Source organism: Heterodontus francisci, chromosome 20, assembly GCF_036365525.1.
Source record: "Heterodontus francisci isolate sHetFra1 chromosome 20, sHetFra1.hap1, whole genome shotgun sequence".
NCBI lineage: Eukaryota > Metazoa > Chordata > Chondrichthyes > Heterodontiformes > Heterodontidae > Heterodontus > Heterodontus francisci.
In genome coordinates this window covers 52914814-52935472 of record NC_090390.1, presented here as the reverse complement: position 1 = coordinate 52935472, position 20659 = coordinate 52914814, and positions in this window count along the sequence as shown.

Here is a 20659-nt window from a genome sequence, read left to right as displayed (position 1 = left end):
ATGCAAATAATAGATATATGGAAGTGAATGGAAAGTGGTCGCTTGGTAGTACAGAACTTGAATATTGCTGAAAAAAGAGACATACTGCCAAAGCTTTTCATCTTGCACTCAGCATGACAGATGCAAGAATGCAAAACTTCAAAGGGAGCAGCAATTTATACTGCATGAGAAAAGGGTGCTGATTGGTTGGCAAGTCAACCGTACTCAACTGGCCCGTACTTGCAAAACTCAGAACACAATGTCTAACGTTAGATGTGATTCCGCGATTGGACAGCACTTTGAGAAATCCCGAGTGTGCTAAGAATTAGACTAACAACCAAAGGTTATCAGTCCGGCTCGCAATGTGGCTCGCTTACGTTTGCTAGAAGCTACATATATTCAGGAAACTATCCTCTGCAGGCAAAAGGAACATGTCCAGGCATTGGGCCTTTTTTGAATTAACAAAAGTGTGGGGGAACAACAGTTCCCTGGTGCATTCTCCGTGGTGACACCTCAATCAATCCAAGTCAACTTGCCAACGAATCAGCACCCTTTTCTCATGCAGTCGTAATTGTTGTTCCCTTTCAAATTTGGCATTCTTGCGTTGGTCCTGATGAGTACAAGACGAACAGCTTTGATTGAATGAGAAGCATTTAAACATTTTGGAGCCTGCCACAACATCATTTTCTCAATTTTATTTGAAAATAATGTGATATTTGTGCTGATAGCTCTCAATAAATGAGCCATACTGAACAGAAAAATTCTGAACTTGATTCCTGATCTGTACTCAGTACTGTAATCTGTACTTGATATACTAACCAGTAACCCTACCCTGTTATGTGTACGTATGTGTGTGGATAATAACACATTGAAAGCATGGAATGAGAAAAGATAATTTGCAACATAAAGTGTTCTCCTTCCGTCGACCATGTACAATCTACCAAAGTCTGGTGAAGGTGGACTCTGCTTTCATGTATCCTATAATTGAATAATCAGCCTAACCAAGAGGGCCATGTTGGCAAACATGAGGAATTCCTTCTTGAGCAAGGTACAGAAAAGTTACCAATGCCAGTATACTTATTACTATATGTTTCAGCATCCTTCTCTGGCAACGATAGAGTATTAATCAAATCCATGTTTTGTATCTTACACTACTGATAACACAGTGTTATCAGAGAACAGAAGTGTGGAAGCATTGCATTTAAACTGGCCTACACCACGTGTCCTGAGACTTTGTTCACTGCATTGGCACTGAGGATCACTGTTTGAATATCTCGCAGCTGTATGTTTTCTGTTACAGTTCCTTTTGTATCAAATTTTGCTAAACAAAAGCAAAGTAAAATGTTTATTACATTCCTTGATTCAGTCATGAAATGGATCCAATTTCAGTTGGCACTTGACGGACGAGGTGGGTCCATGGAGTTGAAAAACTTCAAACTGCCTTTGATATAACAGACAATGGTAGGAAATGAGCTATGCTTGTACATTGCACAGAGGAAGGCATTTTTATAATTTTTTTGAAACACTGCCCCAAAACTGGAAAGTCAAATCATTATGATGCAGTTGTGCTCAATGAATATGAAATATGTGCACTGGTAGGTGAAATAACTAACAAGGTGAGACATTGAACGTGTAACCACACTTAAGGAGATAAAATTTTAAGTTATTCAAAGCTGCACATCCTCACACCTTTGCATTTGTATATTGCAAGATCCCATGATAACTTTTCAGTTTTATTGGATTTTGACAGAACCTTTGAATTATCCAGCTTTCAAGTTTCAGGCCTTAAGTGGATGCAATATCAAAATTGCAGTGCAACTGTGAAGTGACATGCAGGATGAAAATAACAGTGCATGAATATACTGAAAGTTACCTACAAGAAGGCAAGCAACAGATCCAGCCAGAGGCATTGCAGACAAGCATAATTTACAAGCTACTGCTGTTCTAAGGCACCAGCTTGCATCAATAAATAGACTACAGTGCAAATCCTCAACAAGGATACTCTAAAGTGTTTTGCATATAAGAATAAAGTAACCAGACTAAGCTACATAGAATCCGATTTGTCCAGCAAATGCAACTGAGATTACTGTATACAACACTGATATGTCAAGAAAACATCTGGAACAGAACAGCCCAGTTGATGTGCATTTAAATTTAGCCATACAGATCAAAACAGTTTTATCAATTGAATTAAAGGGAATTTTGCCACAACTATTAAAACAAAAATCAAGCTCTCCCATGAGGTTATACTGGAACTGTATAACTCTTTGGTTAGGCCACAACTTGAGTACTGTGTGCAGTTCTGGTCACCTCATTACAGAAAGGATGTAATTGCACAAGAGAGGGTACAGAGGAGATTTATGAGGATGTTGCCAGGACTGGCAAAATGCAGCTATGAGGAAAGATTGGATAGATTGGGGTTGTTCTCCTTGGAACAGAGAAGACTGAGGGGAGATCTGATTGAAATGTACAAAATTTTGAGGGGCCTGGATAGAGTGGAGATGAAGGGTCTATTCACCTTAGCAGAGGGGTCAGTGATGAGGGGCATAGATTTAAAGTGATTGGTAGAAAAATTAGAGGGGAGATGAGGAAAAACTTCTTCTCCCAGAGGGTGGTGGGGGTCTGGAACTCAGTGCCTGAAAGGGTATTTGAGGCAGTAACCCTCAACTCATTCAAAAGGAGTCTGGATATGCACCTCAAGTACTGTAATCTGCAGGCCAAGGAGCAAATACTGGAAGGTGGGATTATACTATTATTAAATTTTAGGGTGGCACAGTGGCGCAGTGGTTAGCACCGCAGCCTCACAGCTCCAGTGACCCGGGTTCAATTCCGGGTACTGCCTGTGCGGAGTTTGCAAGTTCTCCCTGTGACCGCGTGGGTTTCCGGTTTCTTCCCACAGCCAAAGACTTGCAGGTTGATAGGTAAATTGGCCATTGTAAATTGCCCCTAGTGTAGGTAGGTGGGAAGAGAATTGAGGGAAGGTGAGGATGTGGTAGGGAATATGGGATTAATGTAGGATTAGTATAAATGGGTGGTTGATGGTCGACACAGACTTGGTGGGCCGAAGGGCCTGTTTCAGTGCTGTATCTCTCTATGACTCTATAATAGGTGGATCGTTTTTCGACCAGCACAGACACGATGGGCCAAGTGGCGTCTTTCTGTGCCTTGCACTTTCTATGATTCTTTGACAAGTTCTATCTAGTACATCCATGTGTGATTATTGCTCTACAAATAGCTGAACGTTGCATTTTATCTGCTGCAGCATTTTTCCAAAATGCCACGCAGCAAACACTTCAGGGCATTAAAAGATATCAAAAATTTCACCAATGATACTTTGATTTATGACACTGACAAGGCATCAAGATCAAAGTTCCAGTGACTACAAGAGGAAAAACCTTACACTCAACAAAGACAAATGTCAACATCATAAACTCACTTGAACCTTATACATAATAGAATCATGGAATAATACAGCACAGTAAGAGGTCATTTGGTCCAAAGAGTCAGTGCCAACTCTTTGGAAGAACAGTTCAGTTTGTCCCTCTCCCTGCTCTTTTCCCATATCCCTGCAATTTTTTCTCCTAGTATATATCCAAATCCCTTTTGAAATCTACTATTGAATCTGTTCCCAGCACCCTATCGGACAGTGCATTCCAAATCCTAACCAGTTGTTGCATAAAAAAAGCTTTTCCTCATGTTGCCTCTGGTCTTTTGGCAATCACCTTCAATCTGTGCTCTCTGGTTAGCCTAGAAACAGTGGTCGAGTAGTAGCCACTGGAAATAAATTCTCTTTATTTATTCTATCTAAACCATTTGTGATTTTAAACACTTCTATCAAATCTCCTCTTAGCCTTCTCTGCTCTAAGGAGAAAACCCCAGCTTCTTCAGTGTGTACACAGTCCATACATCCCAAAGACTGACGGATTGTATCAAACAACATGTCCCTTCCGCTGTTCGCAACAGGCAAGGTACAGGATGTACCCAACCAGCCCGTGTTGCAAAACTCAAAACACAGTGTTCAACATTAATGTGATTCCGCGATTGGACAACATTTGCTAAGTAATCCTCAGTGTGCTAAGAATTACGCTCACAACCAATTTAAGATTGTCAGTAGGGCTCACAGTGTGGAGGATTTATGCATGCTGGAAGCTACATATATTAATACACAGGGCCCTGTTCTTTACAGACAGAGATTCTACTTGCCACTTATCAGCCCAAGCCTGGATATTGTCCAGGACTTGCTGCATTTCTACACGGACTGTTTCAGTATCTAAGGAGTTGCGAATGGTGCTGAACATTGTGCAATCATCAGCGAACCTCATGACCTTATGATTGAAGGAAGGTCATTGATGAAGCAGCTGAAGATGGTTGAGCCTAGGACACTACCCTGAGGAACTCCTGCAGTGATGTCCTAGCACTGAGATGATTGACCTCCAACAACCACAACCATCTTCCTTTGTACTAGGTACGACTCCAACCAGTGGAGAATTTTCCCCCTGATTCCCATTGACTCCAGTTTTGCTAGGGCTCCTTGATGCCATACTTGGTCAAATGCTGCTTTGATATCAAGGGATGTCACTCTCACCTCACCTCTTGAGCAGCTCTTTTATCCATGTTTGAACTAAGGCTGTAATTAGGTCTGGAGCTGAGTGGCCCTGGTGGAACCCAAACTGAGCGTCAGTGAGCAGGTTATTGCTAAGCCAGTGCCGCTTAATAGCGCTGTCGACGACACCTTCCATCACTTTACTGATGATTGAGAGTATACTGATGGGGTGGTAATTGGTCGGGTTGGACTTGTCCTGCTTTCTGTGTACAGGACATACCTGGGCAATTTTCTACATTGCCGGGTAGATGCCTGTTTTGTAGCTGTACTGGAACTACTTGGATAGGGGTGCGGCTAGTTCTGGAGCACAGGTCTTCAGTACTATTGCCTGAATGCTGTCAGGGCCCATAGCCTTTGCAGTATCCAATGCCTTCAGTCATTTCTTGATATGATGTGGAGTGAATCGAATTGGCTGAAGACTGGCATCTGTGATGCTGGGGACCTCAGGAGGAGGCCGAGATGGATCATCAACTCGGCACTTCTGGCTGAGGATTGTTGCAAATGCTTCAGCCTTATCTTCTGCACTGATTTGCTGGGCTCCATCATCATTGAGGATGGAGATATTTGTGGTGCCACCTCCTCCAGTTAGTTGTTTAATTGTCCACCACCATTTACAACTGGATGTGGCAGGACTGCAGAGCTTAGATCTGATCCGATGGTTATGAGATCGCTTAGCTCTGTCTATCGCGTGCTGCTTACGCTGCTTGGCATATAAGTAATCCTGTGTTGTAGCTTCACCAGGTTGACAACTCATTTTGAGGTATGCCTGGTGCTGCTCCTGGCATGTCCTCCTGCACACTTCATTGAACTAGGGTTGGTTCCTGGGCTTGATGGTAATGGTAGAGTGAGGGATATGCTGGGCCATGATATTACAGATTGTGGTTGAGTACAATTCTGCTGCTCCTGATGGCCCACAGTGCCTCATGAATGCCCAGTTTTGCATTGCTAGATCTGTTTGAAATCTATCCCATTTAGCACTGTGGTAGTGCCAAACAACACGATAGAGGGTATCTTCAATGTGAAGACGGGACTTTGTCTCCACAAGGACTGTGCGGTGGTCATTCCGACCAATCCTGTCAGGGACAGGTACATCTGCGGCAGGCAGATTGGTGAGGACGAGGTCAAGTATGTTTTTCCCTCTTGTTGGTTCCCTCACCACCTGCCACAGAACCAGTCCAGCGGCTGTGTCCTTTAGGACTTGGCCATCTCGGTCAGTAGTGGTGCTACCAAGTCACTCTTGGTGATGGATATTGAAGTCCCCCACCCAGAGTACATTCTGTGCCCTTGCCATCCTCAGTGCTTCCTCCAAGAGGTGATCAACATGGAGGAGTACTGATTCATCAGCTGAGGGAGGGTGGTAGGTGGTAATCAGCAGGAGGTTTCCTTGCCCATGTTTGACTTGATGCGATGAGACCTCATGGGGTCTGGAGTCAATGTTGAGGACTCCCAAGGCAATTCCCTCCTGATTCTATACCACTCTGCCGCCACCTCTGGTGGGTCTGTCCTGCCGGTGGGACAGGACATACCTGGCGATGGTGATGCGTTGTCTGGGATATTGTCTGTAAGGTATGATTCGGTGAGTATGACTATGTCAGGCTGTTCCTTGACTGGTTTGTGGGACAGCTCTCCCAACTTTGGCACAAGCCCCCCAGATGTTAGTAAGAAGGACTTTGCAGGATCGAAAGGGCTGGGTTTGCCGTTGTCGTTTCCAGTGCCTGGGTCGATGCTGGGAGGTCCATCCGGTTTCATTCCTTATTGACTTCGTAGTGGTCAGATGCAACTGAGTGGCTTGCTAGGCCATTTCAGAGGGCAGTTAAGAGTCAACCACATTGCTGCGGGACCAGAGTCACATGTAGGCCAGACCAGGTAAGGACAGCAGATTTCTTTCCATAAAGGACATTGGTGAACCGGATGGGTTTTTACAACAATCGACAATGGTTTCATGGCCATCATTAGACTAGCTTTTAATTCCAGATTTTTTAATTAATTGAATTCAAATTCCTCCTTCTGCTGTGGTGGGATTCAAAACCATGAACCCAGAGCAATACCCTAAGTCTCTAAATTACTAGTCCAGTGACAATACCACTATGCTACTGCCTCCCTTAGAAACATAGAACATAGGAGCAGGAGGAGGCCATTCGGCCCTTCGAGCCTGCTCTGCCATTCATTATGATCATGGCTGATCATCCAACTCAATAACCTGTTCCCACTTTCACCCCATAACCTTTGAACCCTTTGAACCCAAGAGCTATATCTAACTCCTTCTTGAAAACATACAATGTTTTGGCCTCAACTGCTTTCTGTGGTAGCAAATTCCACAGGTTCACCACTCTCTGGCTGAAGAAATTTCTGCTCATCTCAGTCCTGAAAGGTTTACCCCGTATCCTTAGACTATGACCCCTGGTTCTGGACTCCCTCACCATCGGGAACATCCTTCCTGCATCTACCCTGTCAAGCCCTGTTAGAATTTTATAGGTTTCTATGAGATCCCCCCCTCACTCTTCTGAACTCCAGCGAATATAATCCTAACCGACTCAATCTCTCCTCATACGTCAGTCCCGCCATCCCAGGAATCAGTCTGGTAAACCTTCGCTGCACTCCCTCTATAGCAAGAACATCCTTCCTCAGATAAGGAAACCAAAATTGCACACAATATTCCAAGTGTGGCCTCACCAAGGCCCTGTATAATTGTAGCAAGACATCCCTGCTCCTGTACTCGAATCCTCTCACTATGAAGGCCAAAATACCATTTGCCTTTTTTACCGCCTGTTGCATCTGCATGCTTACCTTCAGCGACTGGTGTACGAGAACACCCAGGTCTCGCTGCATATTCCCCTCTCTCAGTTTATAGCTGTTCAGATAATAATCTGCCTTCCTGTTTTTGCTACCAAAGTGGATAACCTCACATTTATCCACATTATACTGCATCTGCCATGCATTAGCCCACTCACTCAACTTGTCCAAATCACCCTGAAGCCTCTCTGCCTCCTCTTCACAACTCACCCTCCCACCCAGTTTTGTGTCATCTGCACATTTGGAGATATTACATTTAGTTCCCTCATCTAAATCTTTAATATATATTGTGAATAGCAGGGTTCCTAGCACCGATCCCTGCGGTACCCCACTAGTCACTGCCTGCCATTCGGAAAAAGACCCATTTATCCCTACTCTTTGTTTCCTGCCTGCCAACCAATTTTCTATCCATCGCAATGCACTACCCCCAATCCCATGCGCTTTAATTTTACATGCTAATCTCTTAAGTAGGATTTTGTCGAAAGCCTTCTGAAAGTCCAAATAAACCACATCCACTGGCTCCCCCTCATCAACTCGACTAGTTACATCCTCAAACAATTCTAGTAGATTTGTCAAGCATGATTTCCCTTTCGTAAATCCATGCTGACTCTGTCCGATTCTACCATTGTTCTCCAAGTGCTCTGCTATAAAATCTTTGATAATGGACTCTAGAATTTTCCCCACTACGACATCACGCTGACTGGTCTATAATTCCCTGCTTTCTCTCGACCTCCCTTTTTAAATAGTGGGGTTACATTAGCTACCCGCCAATCTGTAGGAACTATTCCAGAGTCTATAGAATCTTGGAAGATGACCACCAATGCATCCATTATTTCTAGGGCCACTTCCTTAAATACTCTGGGATGCAGACCATCAGACCCTGGGGATTTATCGGCCTTCAATCCCATCAATTTCCCCAACACCATTTCGATACTAATACTGATTTCCTTCAGTTCTTCTCTCTCACTAAACCCTGTGTTCCCCAACATGTCTGGTATGATATTTGTGTCCTCCTTTGTGAAGACAGAACCAAAGTATGCATTTAGTTGGTCAGCCATTTCTTTGTTCCCCATAATAAATTCCTCTGTTTCTGACTGTAAGGGACCTACATTTGTCTTCACTAATCCTTTTCTCTTCACATACCTATATAAACATTTACAGTCAGTTTTTATGTTCTCCGCCAGCTTGCTCTTTTCCCATTCTTAATCAATCCCTTGGTCCTCCTTTGCTGAATTCTAAACTGCTCCCAATCCTAAGGTCTGTTATTTTTTCTGGCAAATTTATATGCCTCTTCTTTGGATCTAATGCTATCTCTAATTTCCCTTGTAAGCCATGGTTTGGCTACCTTCCCCGTTTTAATTTTGCGCCAGACAGTGATAAACAATTGTTGCAGTTCATCCATGCGCTCTTTGAATGTTTGCCATTGTCTTTCCACCGTCGTCCCTTTAAGTAACGTTTCCCAATCCATTATAGCCAACTCGCAATAGTGAGGAAAGATTATAGCTCTCATACCTTCGTAGTTTCCTTTACTAAGATTCAGGACCCTAGTCTCAGAATCAACTATGTCACTCTCCATCTTGCTGAAGAATTCTATCATATTATGGTTGCTCATTCCCAAGGGGTCTCGCACAACTAGATTGTCAATTATTCCATTCTCATTACACAATACCCAGTCTAGGATGGCCTGTTCTCTAGTTGGTTCCTCAATGTATTGGTCCAGAAAACTATCCCGTATACACTCCAAGAATTCCTTCTCTATGGTATTGTGACTAATTTGTTTTGCCGATTCTATATGCAGAGCAAGGTCACCCATAATTACAGATGTTCCTTTATCGCATGCCTCTCTAATTTCCTGTTTAATGACATTCCCAAGATCACCACTGCGGTTTGGGGGTCTATATACAACCCCCACAAACGTTTTTTGCCCCTTAGTGTTTCTCAGCTCTACCCATACAGATTCCACATCATCAGAGCTATAATCTTTCCTCACTATTGCGTAATTTCCTCTTTAACCAGCAATGCAACTCCACCGCCTTTTGCTTTTTGTCTGTCCTTCCTAAATACTGAATACCCCTGAATGTTCATTTCCCATCCCTGGTCACCTTACAGCCATGTCTCCGTAATCCTGACTATATCATACCCGTTTACATCTATTTGCGCGATTAATTCATCCACTTTATTGCGAATGCTCTGCGCGTTAAGGCACAAAGCCTTAAGGCTTGTCTTTTTAATATTACTTGGTCCCTTCTCACTATTGTTCACTGTGGCCCTGTTTGATTCTGGCCCTTGATTTCTCTGCCTATCACTTGCTCTCAATCATCAGCAAAGTGATGGAAGGTGTTGTTGTCAGTGCTATCAAGCGGCACTAACTCACCAATAATCTGCTCACTGATGCTCAGTTTGAGTTCTGCCAGGACCACTCAACTGCAGACCTCATTTCAGCCTTACTCCAGACATGGTCAAAAGAGCTGAACTCCAGCGGTGAGCTGAAAATGAATGCCCTTGAGGTCAAGGCAGTATTTGCCCAAGTGTGGCATCAAGGATCGCAAGAAAATGTGAAGTCAATGGGAATCAAGGGGAAAACTTTCCACTGGTTGGAGGCATACTTAGCATAAAGTTAGATGGTTGTGGAGGCCTGTCATCTCAGCCCCATCATATCACTGCAGGCGTTCCTCAGGGTAGTATCCTAGACCCAATTATCTTCAGCTGCTTCATCAAAGACATTCCCTTCATCATAAGGTCAGAAGTGGGGATGTTTGCTGCTGATTGCATTATGTTCAGTACCATTTACAAATCCTTAAATGCTGAAGCAGTCTGTATCTGCATGCAGCAAGACCTGGACAACATTCAGGCTTGGGTGATAAGTGGCAGAAAACATTTGGGCCACACAAGTGCCAGGCAATGACCATCTCCAACAAGAGAGAATCTAACCATCTCCCCTTGACATTCAATGGCATTACCCTCCTGAATCCCCCACTATCAACATCCTAGGGGCTACCATTGACCAGAAACTGAACTGGAGTAGCCATATAAATACCATGGCTACAACAGCAGGTCAGAGGCTAGGAATCCTGCGGCGAGTAACTCACCTCCTGACTCCCCAAAGCCTGTCCACCATCTACAAGGCACAAGTCAGGAGTGTGATGGAATACTCTCCACTTGCCTGGATGGGTGCAGCACCAACAGCACTCGAGAAACTTGACACCATCCAGGACAAAGCAGCCCGCTTTATTGGCACACCATCCACAAACATTCACTCCCTCCACCACCGGCGCACAGTGGCTACAGTGTGTACCAGCTACAAGATGCACTGCAACAACACACCAAGGCTCCTTAGACAGCACCTTCCAAACCCACGACCTCTACCACCTCGAAGGACAAGAGCAGCAGATGCATAGGAACACCCAACCACCTGCAAGCTCCCCTCCAAGCCACACACCATCCTGACTTGGAAATATATCGCCGTTCCTTCACTGTCAACGGGTCAAAATCCTGGAACTCCCTCCCTAACAGCACTGTGGGTGTACTTACCTCACATGGACTGCTGGGGTTCAAGAAGGCAGCTCACCACCACCTTCTCAAGGGCAATTACGGACGGGCAATAAATGCTGGAATAGCCAGTGACGCTCACATCCCATGAATGAATAATAAAAAAAAACACAAATACTGTGGCTCCAGGAGCAGGTCAAATCGAGGCTGAGCACTCTGCTGTGAGTAGCTCATGTCCTGACTCCCCAAAGCCTTTCCACCATCTACAAGGCACAAGTCAGGAATGCGATGGAAAACTCTCCACTTACCTGGATGCGTGCAGCTCCAACACTGAAGAAGCTCAACACCATCCAAGACAAAGCAGCCCGCTTGATTGGCACCCCATCTACAAACATTCACTCCCTCCACCACCGATGCACAGTAGCAACAGTGTGTACAATCTACAAGATGCACGGCAACAAGTTGCCAAGGTTCCTTCTACAGCACCTTCCAAAACAACGATCCCTAATCTACAGTACCTTCCAAACCAATGATCCCTAACGTCTAGAAGAACAAGAGCAGCAGGCTGCTGTGAACATCACCACCTGCAAGTCGCCCTTCAAATCACACAGCTTTCTGAATTGGAACTATATCGCCTTTCCTTCACGTTGCTGGATCAAAATCCTGGAACCCCCTCCCTAACAGCACTGTGGTGGACCTATACCACATGGACTGCGGCAGTTAAAGAAGGCGGCTCACTCCCACCTTCTCAGGGGAATTAGGGATGGACAATAAATACTGGTCTTTCCAGTGATGCTCACATCCCATAACTGAATAAGAAAAATGCTCAGCTGCATTTCTGCCTTCCAGTCTTTTAGATTTAGATTTAGAGATACAGCACTGAAACAGGCCCTTTGGCCCACCGAGTCTGTGCCGACCATTAACCACCCATTTATACTAATCCTACACTAATCCCATATTTCTACCACATCCTCACCTGTCCCTATATTCCGCTACCACCTACCTATACTAGTGGCAATTTGTAATGGCCAATTCACCTATCAACCTGCAAGTCTTTTGGCTGTGGGAGGAAACCGGAGCACCCGGAGGAAACCCACGCAGACACAGGGAGAACTTGCAAACTCCACACAGGCTTAACCCAGAATTGAACCTGGGTCGCTGGAGCTGTGAGGCTGCGGTGCTAACCACTGCGCCACTGTGCCCCATTTGAGCCCCATTTACCTGGCCCAGATCCTTCCTCAATTTGCTGAAATTAACCTTATGCCAGTTACGTATTGTTAAATGTTCTCCAAACATTGCAAACCAACTGATCCAAAACAGTCACGGTGATGAAAGGCATTAATGATCTCAGCTATTTAAATGGTCAAAAGTCTACCAGAGATGGAAAACCAACATACCAGATTCATGTCAGATTCTGTCAATATCACAATATCATTGTATAAACCAAGCAAAAGGAATGTGAAGTGCACACTAGCACTCTGTTGAAATGCTCTTATAAATAAGGTAATGGTTTATTTTGACCCAAGGAAAAGAGAAATGACAATACATGCCAGCCCTATAATCTTGGTGGCGTTGGTTTCATTAGATAAGGGTATCAAGGGATATGGATCAAAAGTGGATAAATAGATTTGAAGTACAGATTGGCCATGAACTAAATGAATCATGAAACAGGCTTGAGGCATTGAATGGTCTAATTCCTATTCCTATGTGAGAACCTCTGTGATGCTATTCTATATGAATTAACAGGATATCTATTGAAAGAGAGGTAACATCTAAAATTGAGTGGATATTCCAAATCACTAGATTTCATGGACATGATTTTGGTCTGGACTTAAGTGACTGCGCTGAGAGTATTGCTATTTAGACAGCATGAAAAAAATGGTCGGAATTTTAGGGCTCCCCAACAAACGAGCGGGGCGTAAAATTGAGTGGGAGGCGGGGATGGGGGGGTGTTGGGGGGCATTTCTGACCCCCACCTGCCCCCATTACAATTTTATGCGAGGCAGCGGCAGCGAGATACGGCCTGCCTGCCCGTCCCAGGCCAATCAAAGCCCTTAAGTGGCCAATTAACTGACCCTCGGTGGCTGGATGGCAAAGGTCCCAAAAACCCTGCCTGGTAAAACCAGCCGGCCTTCTTGCAGGCTGGGGTGAGGCCCTCCTGATCAGGCACCCTGTGCATCACAGAGGGCCGTACCCGAAGCCCCAACCGTCCCCAACTGTCCCCAACGCACAACACATCGCCCCCCCCCCCCTCCCACAACCGGCCCCCCCATGCCTTGCCTGGGCCTGGCTGGTTTAGATTAGATTAGATTAGATTAGAGATACAGCACTGAAACAGGCCCTTCGGCCCACCGAGTCTGTGCCGAACATCAACCACCCATTTACACTAATCCTACACTAATCCCACATTCCCACCAAACATCCCCACCTGTCCCTATATTTCCCTACCACCTACCTACACTAGTGACAATTTATAATGGCCAATTTACCTATCAACGGGTTGTCCCCGGTGAGGCCCTAAAATCTCACCTGAGTTCCGGGCTGTCCTTCATGTTGCCTCTGATGGCTGGGTGCCATCCCAGCAGTGACCACTGCTCCCGGTGGCACAGCTGGGACTAAGAGCTAAGGGACTAAGCCAAAGCCGCCCGCCCAACGTAAAATTCCAGCCAATGTTTTATGTGAGATAACATTGATATTTCTGGTGCTATTTGCTGTAGAGAAACAATATACAAATTTATAGGATCCTTGAGAGGGTGCAGAGAAGATTTAGCGGAATGGTTCCAGGTATGAGGGATTTTAGCTACAAGGTTAGGTTGGAGAAGCTGGCGTTGTTCTCCTTGGAGTAGAGGAGATTGAAGGGAGATTTGATAGAGCTGTACTAGATTCTGATAGGGTAGGTACAGAAATGCTGTTCCCATCAGCTGATGGTACAAGGACCAGGGGACACAGATTTAAGATTTTGGGCAAGAGATGCGGGGAGATGTGAGGAAGAACTTCTTTATGCAGCGAGCGGTAATGACCTGGAACTCACTCCCTACGAGGGTGGTTTAAGCAGAGACAATGAATGATTTCAAAAGGAAATTGGAAGGGCACTTGAGGGAAATAATCTTACAGGGCTATGGGGATAGAGCTGGGGAATGGGACTGACTGGACTGCTCTGCAGAGAGCCAGCATGGACTCGATGGGCTGAATGGCCTCCTTCTGTGCTGTAATGACTCTATGACTCTAAAGGATGTAGTGTATTGCACTTATTTCACATCTGTCACAGCATGCTCATCAAAGTGTAGGAGTCTGGTAAAACTAGTTAGTGCAAGATGTGTTTTATTAAGGTTGATTCACTTTCAGCTTTTTATTTTGAACTGTTCTAAACTAGGTGCATAATTATCATAATTCACAACCCTAATAGCCTTGAGGAGTGAAAAAGTTCCATTTAACTTCCTTATTTTTCACATTAGTGTTAATATTTGATATTTGAATCATTCACCCCAGTGAACAACTACTTAGATCGACTTTGCCAATTTTCTTTAACTAATCTTCAATTAGATCAGGAAAACAATATTATGAGCTACAAATATATGGAGATTTTTTAAAGTTCATTTTATAACGTTCACTTTGTAGATCTGCAGAAGGTCAGTTTATTTAATGTGTTGGAATCTGTTTAGCAACTGAACTCTTTCAGAATTCAAAGGTTTAAGAGACTAATAGTGTTTTCCTCCAGATGCTAATGAAAGAAAGAAAGTCTTGTATTTATATAGTGTCTTTCATGACCTCAGGACATCCCAAAGTGCTCTGCAGCCAATGAAATTTTTTTGAAATATAATCACAGCTGTAATGTAGGAAATATGCAGCCAAATTGTGCATAGCAAGCTCCCACAAACAGCAATGTGATAAGGACCAGATAATCTGTTTTTTTTAGTGATGTTGATTGAGACCCTGACTGATCTCAGGTGGAGATAAAAGATCTCATGGTAATACTTCAAACAACTTCCCTGGTGTTCTGTCTAATATTTATAATGTGAGAAACATTTTTGCCTATTAGTGATTGTGGAAAGTACGCCCCAAACTCTGCACATAAAGCAGTGATAGATTTTCAAAGCTTTGCAACAGAGCATTTATTAATGATTTGTGCCCTCAAATCCGAACATGTGGATCATTTATCTGAGTATCTGGCGATGATTCTTTGAAGCTCACTGTGTGTGATCGCTTGCTGTACCAATCAATAACCTACTTCAAATAGAAAAAGTTTTGAATTAAACATATCAAAAATTGATCTGAGAGTTGAGTATTAAATATCAAATATTAACTAAACATTTCAAACTAAAAATAAAAGCCCCATTCCATCGGGTAGGATCATATATTAATTTTAATCTTTTATCTTGTATCTGAGAACACATTTAGCACAATACTGCAGTATTCCTGCCTGTTTCATCTCCATTTAATTTAGTTCAATAATTTGAACTGTGTATATTTGCTATGAATTCTATAATGGAATGTGTACTTTTTGTTGTTTCCTTGGTGTTCACTTCTGCTTCTCTCAGTTTTAGCTTCTCAGATTTAACTATCCTCCTCAGACTGGAAGGCATGACAGCCTTGCTTCCAGACTGATGCTGGCAGGCAAAAAGTTTGCAGCCTTTCTATGATGGTCTTTCAATCTAGCCATCAATGTTGCCTACTGAGGATGTGACAATAGTCCAAAGACAAACCTCTTTTTTTTGACCTAGACACTATTTTCCTCTTTTCTCCTATAGACCACCCACCACAAATTGATGAGAATTGACCTTTTATAGGATGCTGTAATGTAAATACCAGACAAGGCTAGGATTCTAATCTTGGTCTCCTAGTCGAGTTAGTTTCTTTCGTGCTGTAGTTATCACTTACGTGCATATGTGTGTACTTTAAAGTTAGGAACATATTTGACTTCCACAAACTGTGTATTAGATATTATGAATATGTCTGTTTAAATCTGAAATCCTTCATAGTTTGGAAGATCACAATAAATATATTGCAGGTATTTTTAAACAGTGGTTTCTGGGTTTGTCAATATTAGTTTTATAATGTTTTTAAGATTTTAAAATAGATTTTGTCACGACTCTGTTAAAATTCTGTTTTCTCTTTTAGCATTGTCTTTCAGTTGTCTCAGTTTAAGTAGCATCACTAAAATGCAGTCATTACTGTGAAACTTTTAGTCTTTGTTATCTATCTTTTTGTGTCAATAAAACTGAAGCTGGGGCACTTTGGTCTGATAATATGATTTTTCTTTCAATGGCAGGCATCGTCCCTGAAGTGACATATGTAAATATGCAACTGAATGCACCTCACAAGCAGCTGTCTGTTACTTTGACATCATATGTGCTAGGATTTTCCCAAAGCCTTTTACACGACCTAAAGTTTAAATGTCAAGGGTCAGTTCCATCAACTGTCATGCTGTGAAGTTGTGATTGTCAGCACATGCATAGTTACAAATTAACACTGTATAAATTCCCAATCATCTGTCATTCTGCTTCTCTGTACAGAACCCAATTTCCTTCCCTTTCTCATTGTTTTGGCCATATATGCCACTTTCCTTTGCTTATTAGCAATGAAATATCTTTTTGATTACTTCCATGATATATTTACATGTTAGTCAAGTTTTTGAATATTTCCTGCAATTATTGTCTGCCAACTAATATAGTTTGTGATATTTAAAAATTTTGATGACCATTTATATAAATATTTTTGTGCAAAAAATTTCCCTCTACTCAACATTAGGAGCTGTATTCTTAATTAGAGGTTGGCAAATTCAGTGACTCTTGTGTCACTGCAGTTGCAGTGAAACTTTTTACAAGTGATTTCGTCACAAATATGTAATGAAATACTAGACAAGCTGGATCTAGATAGTTAGCAGGCAGATTAGCAATTGTTGTGTGTGATTTTCAAACAAAAGACAAAATACTTATTTATTTAAAAGCTAGTAAAACCTAGTTCCTGTATTGGTTCAGTGGGTAAATCTACCTCCCAGGATGATACTGAGCAAAACTTCCCAGGTGTAATCTCCAGTCCATGCTGTTAGTTGTTCACAACCAGGAGTTACAATAGGCCTCAGACCAGCAAGGGCAAAATTAGCCTCAATCTGATTGTTATTCTGTGTGTGGGTATGTATCTATCAGATGAAGATTGCATTAGGCTCAACGACCTAGAAAATTGTCAAGAGTTGAATAACAAAGCTAGCTGTTCAAGAATGGCCTGAGGATAAGCCTATGATTTGTGAAGTTGTTGTTGAGGTTTTCTAATTTAAACTATAGGTATTCATTACTTTACTTCACTCTATATAAACTTTCTTACTCATATTCATAACCCCCCCCCCCCCACCCTGCAACACTTGCATCCAGCCCCCACCAAATTTATTAGGTGCACTCTACCCCCTCCAGATCCAGTTCACAGAAAAAGAATACCACATCTGACTCCATCCCTATTCACAGAAATAATCTCTGCTTTTCCAACTTTTCCATTTCATACCAGCACTCTCCTCTATATTTTCCTTCTCAATTCAACCGATATTTTACTTCCTCTTTCTCTGTTGCTCCCCTGCCTCCTGGTCACACTGCCATGCTTCTCCCTCTTCAGCTTAGTTTAAGCTAGGGTCATCTTCCAGCCTCTATTCAAGTTAGCATTTTTCTCTTCCCTCCCAGTTCATCCTAGCACCTTTTCTGTTTCTCCTCCATAATATTGGTGTGCACTCTCTCTCCCTCCCTCTCCTCACCTCTTCATTAATGCTTGCATTTCTCTAGCTCTCACATAGCATTGCTCACAGCTTTCACCTTATCCCTCTTCCCTTCATTGCTCTCTTTCCCATCCCTTCATTTCCATAAATTGGACTCTTTCAATTCCACCCATTTCCCATATTCTGCTTCCAACTTATTCCAACTGCCAATAGACAGAACTGGTGTTTCTCGCTCCTCTGTGCCGCTACAGTCTGTAATAGCAGAGATCTTGGCTGCTGAACACTATAGACAGGTTTGGGATTTCATCCCTAGTCTGTGATAGGCAGAGATGGCAGTGACAACGGGGTTCTACAATTCACCTCAGTGGCCATGAGTTAAGAACTGGAAAACGACTGGCCATAGCTACTGTTCTTGATCACTGTCCAGTGACCTCTGCTGTAATGGCTGTAAATGATGGATGACGATGGATGAGCTTGGCTTCAATGTTGCACTATGTCAATTAGCCTATCAAGAAATCCTGGCAAAAGTTGCTTGGTAGGATGCTACTTGGGTGAATTTCCTGAGGGCAAAGTCTGCCAGTGGAATGACCAGATTGAATAAAACTGGTTAGGTAATCACAAATGTGTTTCAATGTCTTGCCTTTATATTTAATTTGTAAGTTGCCTACTGCAGTAAAGAAAGGATACGTTCTAAACCAGTTACGGGTTCAAGTCTGCTTAGGAATATAGAAAGAATATACGAACAGGAGTAGACCATTCAGCCCCTCTAGCCTGTTCTGACATTCACTTAGACTATGGCGGACCTGTATCTTAACTCTATCTATCTGCCTTGGTTCTGTATTCTTTAATACCCTTGCATAACAATCTCTGTTTGACATTTTCAATTGACCTAGCCTCAACAGCATTTAGGGAGAACATGTTCTAGATTTCTACTAGTTTTAGCGTGAAGAAGTTCTTCCTAACATCACCCTGAAACTGCTAGCTCTAATTTTAAGGTTCTGGACTGCCCCACCAAAGGACAGAGTTACTCTTTATCTACCCAATCAAATCCTTTAATCATCTTAAACACCTCAATTATATCACTCCCTAATCTTTTATATCGTAAGAAATACAAGCATAGTCTATGCAATCTCTCTTCATAATTTAACCCTTTTAACCCCAGTACCTTGCTGGTGAATTTGTGCGGTACCCCCACTAAGGCCAATATATTCTTCCTGAGATACGGTGCCCAGAACTGAATGCAGTAATCTAAATAGGATCTAACCAGAGCTTTATCTAACTGTAACATAACTTCCAACCCTTTGTATTCCAACACCTTTGAGATTAAGGTCAATATTCCATGAGCCTTTTAATTTTTTTTTGTACCTGTCCACTAGCTTGTCTGGAAGAAGCAATTCAAACTCATCAATGCATCAAATTGAGAACACTAACCATGGAGGTCTTCTTCTTAGGCAGTCCCTCAGGATCGAGGATGACTTGCTTCCACCGCGGATCAACGGGTTCTGAGATGGCTGATAAGTCCAATGTGTGAAATGCACACCCTGCCACATGAGGGGCAGGTAGTGCTTGAAGAGTCAGGTAGATGAGTAGTTTGGAGGTTTGTGCGCTCCCACTGACGCCTCGAATTTGCCTCCGCATGTTCCCGATGAAGTCCCTCAAGGCGTACGATGCCTTCCCGAATGAGCTTTCTCCATCTCGGATGGTCATGGGCCAGGGACTCCCATGAGTTAACGGGGATGTTTGATCTCTTCAGGGATGCTTTAAGGACATCTCTAAAGCGTTTCCACTGTCCCCCTGGGAGTCTCCTGCCTCAACCAAGTTGTGAGTAGAACATAGTAAAAACAGGAAGTGCTGGAAATACTCAGCAGATCAGGCAGCATCGTGGAGAGAGAAGCAGAGTTAACATTTCAGCTCTGTGATCTTCCATCAGAATTGGCAAAGGTTGGAAAAAAATTAGGTTTTAAGCAAATGAAGGGGGGGGGGGGGTTGGTTGGTGGGGAAGAGAACAAAAGGGAAGGTGTGTGATAGGGCAGAGGGCAGGAGAGATTAACTAACAAAGTTGTCCTGAGACAAAGGCAAAGAGTGTGTTAATGCTTGTGGTGAAAGACAAAGCATTAGTCCAGAGAGAGTGTTAACAGCGGAATAATGAGCAGCTCTGTCTACATGAAAAACAGGCACATGGTTAAAAAATAAAATAGAAAAATGGCCAGTCATGCTCTGAAGTTGTTGAACTCATTGTTTAGTCCGCAAGGCTGTAGAGTGCCTAATCGAAAGATCAGGTGCTGCTCCTTGAGCTTGCGTTGATGTTCACTGGAACACTGGAGCAGGCCAAAGACAGAAATGCTGGCATGAGAGCAGGGGGTGGGTGGGGGTGGGGGGGTGGTGGTGGTGGTGTTGAAATAGCAAGCAACCGGAAGCTCGGGGTCATGCTTTCAGACTGAGCGGAGGTGTTCCGCAAAGCGGTCACCCTATCTGCATTTGGTCTCCCCAATATAGAGGAGACCGAATTGTAAGCAGCCAATACAATGTATTGAATTGAAGGAAGTACAAGTAAATCACTGGTTCACCTGGAATTAGTAATTGGTTCCAATGGGTGGTTTCTTGTTAGGGTGAACCGAGCAGTCATGAGGCGTTCGCTTATCCCACAGGGGAGTCGCTGAGGTACCAGACAAGCTCACTTTTGATGGCAAAGCCCACCCCATGGAGGCATCATTCCTCTTCTGGGAGAATCTTCCAGACAAAGGTGTATCCATTGCCTTTCTCCTTCAGTTGGTCCTCTCCTGCACGTCGTGTCTCAGTTAGAGCGGCAATGTCGATGTTGAAGTCTCCGAGTTCCTGAGCTGTGATGGTGGTGCGGCACTCAGGCCTGTTGCTGTTGCGGTTGTCCATAAGGATCCTGACATTCCAGGTCCCAAACTTTATTTTGGGAGTGGAAGATGAATGTGTGTGTGTTTTTTTTTAACGTGGGTTGGTCAGTGCACGCTGGCTGCTACAAGCCTTGGCAGAGCTTGGACTTGGTCCAATGGTAAGGGAGTTCCAAGACGATTGGAGGCCAGGCTCTTCTGTGAGACATTAGCACAGTTTGTGCATGGTCA